We start from the raw sequence: 4,392 nt of genomic DNA, 5'->3' as shown, positions 1-4,392 counted from the left end.
TTATTAGTATATAAAATCTTAAATAAATCTACAAAAAACTACAAGACTTAGTCCTTCTTAGTGATGTGTATATATTACATGTTATGTGTGTATAATTGCATTGCATATGTATATCATTATATTACATCAAGGTATATCCATCAAACCATATTTTAAAGTTCCTTGGTTTTGTCTCCATTACAGTTGGGAATTTAAAATTTAAATATTTAACATTTAAAGAATTTAATATTTCTGGTTGTAATGATTCTTGTTCCTTAAAATTATAAAATGACACACACACACACACACACGCACAAACGGCACACACACACACACACACACACACATACATACATATATATATATATATATATAACTGTGAGACATAGTATATATATATATATATATATATAACAAGTTAATCACTAAATTCATGACATAATGTCTCTCATAATGACTCATGGTGATCTTGAAAACAAAGAAAATATTTTTATGTGTTTAACTTTTTAATATGTGGAACCTTTAATTGATCTTAAATTTTTAATAATAAGTCTTGGTGCACACATTCAAAAAAAAAAAAAAAAAAAAAAAAAAAAAAATCACTGTCTCATGGGCTCTCTCTCCTTCATATATGGATAGAAAAGTAACGCTGCATGGCTATTGGCTGCAGCCGAAATTCGCGGTGCTGATTGGCTGAGTAATACCGTGATAGAGCGAAACCAACGGCAGATGTTCCAGAATTCTCCTGAGGTAAGTAACGTTAGTGGTGGTTTCTTTTCTAATGTCTGCCTTTAATAACGAATTTTAAGAAGTAAATATGTTGCCCAAGTGGTGTATACTATTGTTGCTTGAAGTTTGTTTATGCATTAGCTAATTCTGAATATTAGCGCAATATTGAGCAACATTGAGCAAGAGTGCATTTTTTAAGGTATTTTAGCAGAGGTTAGTCATTGACGTTAGGCCGCTGGTGATCGATGGTATATTTTCCTGCTTGAATGTGCTTTTAGGACAGTATTGGGACAGTATTTCCTAATATTAACCGTCTATTAAAGAAATACATTTGTTTGAGATGACTGTGAGGCATTAGAAATCCGTGAGGCCTGATTAATGCTGCGTGTTGGGCGTGATTAATACACGTATTTCTGCTGTTCCATAAACGTCTATATAGTGGTTTTTCACTGATCCACGAGGTAAAAATAGACAGAGCTCTGAAACTACACACTGACCGCCGTGTCTGACACGCTAGTGATGGCGAATCGGCTCAGATTCACACACGGAATCCGTGGGAGGTCGTTATTAATTGACCTTTCCGGTCTCGGTGTTGGGTGCGGGCGGCTTCCCGCTTTGAGCGTACATGAGCGCGAAATCAGGTTTTTTTTTTTTTTTTTTTTTTTTGACCGCTGGTTTCCTGCTTGAATGTGCTTTTAGGACAGTAATTCATAGTATTAACCGCATATTTAAGATACTTTCGTTTGAGGTGACTGTGAGGCAGTAGAAATCCGTGAGGCCTGATTAATGCTGCGTGTTGGGCGTATTGTCTGCTGTTCTATAAACTTCTATACATTGTTTTTTCACTGATTCACGAGGTAAAAATAGACAGAGCTCTGAAACTACACACAGACCGCCGTGTCTGACACGCTAGTGATGGCAAATCCGGTCAGATTCACAAACGGAGTCCGTGTGAGGTGATATTAACGGACTTAGCCGTTTTGTCTCGGTCGTGGGGTGCGGGCGGCTTCCCGCTTTGATCTTAAATGAGCGCGAAATCTGTTTTTTTTTTTTTTTTGCCACAGAAAATGTTGAGTTACAGTTTAGATACGGTGTCAGCTACACTTTATGTACTTTTTTCCATATCGGAATACGAGTACTTTATAATGGTAATGTTTCATGGTTTTAAGTCAGCGGGTTAAAGTGAGAACTTTAAGTTTGATCGTGGACGATTTGTGCTAACAATGTATTTATCCATTCATTTAATTTTGAGTAACGTTAAATGAATGCGTCACGGGAGAAGAGACGGTGTGTAAAGCTTAAATACGATCTGTTCATGTGCACCGAATGCAGAGGAAGAGCAAGCTGAAGTTGTGTTTTGTTTGTCGGTGACCAATGCTTAATCATTTCATGAGAAACAGTTAAAACAGTGGTATTGTAAATATCTTTTCAATTTAAAAAAAATAACGGTTTCCTTTCTTTATGATTAAACTTATATTATTAATATAAAACAAAAAAAAAATCAATAATAAAAATAAAATGATTAAACTTATATTATTAGTGTTGAAAAAAGGTTTGTGCTGCTTATTATTGTGTGAATTTTTTGTGATAAACTGGATGCATTTTAAAGTTTTGTAATAAAAGGATGCATTTTTTTTTTAAGTAAAAAAATGGGAAAAATAAAGTCCAAAAAATCTTATGCAACAATTGTTAAATACCTGTCACTTTTGATCAGTTTCATGTCTGGTTGGTTATAGTATAAAAAAAAAAAAAAACATTGAACCCAAACTTAATATTTATAATTCACCGTTTCCACAAAAATGAGGCAGCACAACTGTTTTTCACATTGATAACATGACACTGACAATGATAATTCAGTTTGCCATCACCCAAATAAATTAAAATGTAAATATAAAAAAATAAAAAAGTAAATTTAAGCTGTAATAATAATTGACAAACTATTACTGTTTTTTTACTGAATTTATCAGCCTTGGAGGGTATAAAAGTATTTTTTTAATTTTAAATAAATAAATAAATGGAATAACACAATCTTTTTAGCTTCCAGCATGTCATTTATTTTTGTAGTTGCCTTAATGTCGGTTTCCTCTGTTTTGTGTAGATATGGTTGACATCCACGTTATATCTCTGATCTAATGTGTTTTCTGTGTCCTGATATATTTGTTATATGCCTATTAATATCTGTGATCGTAAGTATATTTAAAACATACCTCTAATGATTTAAATCAGAAAAATGCTGTATGTTAAAACACGTAAAACTGTTTTGTTGTCTTAGATTTAAGTCATAAGAGGTATATTGAAAGTCGTAGATCTGTGTTTTGTTGTTATTAACTGTCCCTGTTGTGTGCTGTCAAGCATTAATTTATTCATTTTTTGTTCATTCTTTCTTCGTTTAGATTGATCATTGAGCTTTATCTCCTGAGCAATTCTTGAGGTTTGTTTGCATTTTCTGGTTGTAGTACATTTAAAGGTGCACTATGCAGTACATAAGAAAAATGTGAAATCTTGTAAATCAGAGACGTTGTAGTTTATGGGCTTGACAGATTATAACAAGTTATGTCTGACATTTTATTTTTCTTTTCAAATTACAGCATTACGAGCACTACTGACTCTCCACTGCACAATATCCAGTAAGTATTTTATTTTTATTTTTATTTATTTTTTTGATATGGATAAAATATGAACAGATGACAAAGCAATATTAATGAGATACTACTGAGTCATTGATGCACTATAGCACTTCAGAACCTGTGACTTGCAATGTGGAGTTTGTCAAAGTCCACTGGGGAATGTTTGTAGACCTCAATGATTTTCCTTGCTTGTAATTTTTCACATAAAGATCAATGAGAGAGTGATTGAAATGATATTCATTTGGTGGGGGAACCATTCATTTCAAGTTGCTGTAAGTTATAGATAAACAGTTTTCTCCCTTCTCAACCTAAGATAGAAACCAGTTTATGTTATGGCCATGGGCTGCATTCGAAGTTGCATACTCTCTGAGTAGATACTACTTATGAATAAGTTATAATTTTGCAATCAATTAAAAATAGTCTAATATGTAGGGCTGGCCGATAAATCGATTTTATCGATTAACTCCAATGTGTAGTTTACATGGTGTTGTTTGAATGAAAATCAGTTTTCTCTTAAACATCCATCGGACGCTCCCACTCGTGGCTCCCTAGTTCCGATTGGCTTAACCCTCCCCCCGCACTGCCAATCAAGAGTAGTTCTTTCTCGGAGTTTTTTTTTTTGACTGATTTGTTTAAAAGTCAGGTCGTCGGGTTTTCCAATCGCTCCAAGAGCCCTCCACCACCGGCTCCAAAAACGAGTACATTCATGCCAACGGCCCGTAATCTAACTGCATATTAAGCATAATTCACTTAAGATATAGAGCTATAGCTTGATACAGATGGATCTCTCAAATCAGAATATTATACTGACGCAATAACTGAGCTGCGTTTAGGGCTAGTTCACAAGGATTTGGTCTGTTCCTTTTACTGAATATTTTCGTTAAAGCATGATTTAACGCTCGTACAGCACATTCACATGTAATCGCTTTCCCGCAATATCATTCAAACAATGTAATCCTTACAGTACTTGATCTGTTATCTGATTTTTAGAAATCCTGTAAGAAATCGCATTGATCTGTGAATAAATTAAGGAAAATGAATGCTATTTTTCATCACA

At 33.9% G+C, this 4,392-nt stretch overlaps 1 long non-coding RNA gene across 1 annotated transcript; it reads left to right on the top strand.

The window, feature by feature from the left end:
• The first annotated feature begins 655 nt into the window (after positions 1-655).
• On the top strand, positions 656-3,336 carry LOC122144846. The gene is made up of 3 exons (XR_006159865.1): positions 656-729; positions 3,102-3,139; positions 3,297-3,336. It is a non-coding gene; the product is annotated as an uncharacterized LOC122144846 (long non-coding RNA).
• The last annotated feature ends 1,056 nt before the right edge of the window (positions 3,337-4,392 follow it).

This window comes from Cyprinus carpio, unplaced genomic scaffold (genome assembly GCF_018340385.1).
Source record: "Cyprinus carpio isolate SPL01 unplaced genomic scaffold, ASM1834038v1 S000006781, whole genome shotgun sequence".
In the NCBI taxonomy this organism is placed as follows: domain Eukaryota; kingdom Metazoa; phylum Chordata; class Actinopteri; order Cypriniformes; family Cyprinidae; genus Cyprinus; species Cyprinus carpio.
The sequence above is the reverse complement of the archived record's forward strand: the minus strand, read 5'-3'. Positions and strand labels throughout refer to the sequence as shown.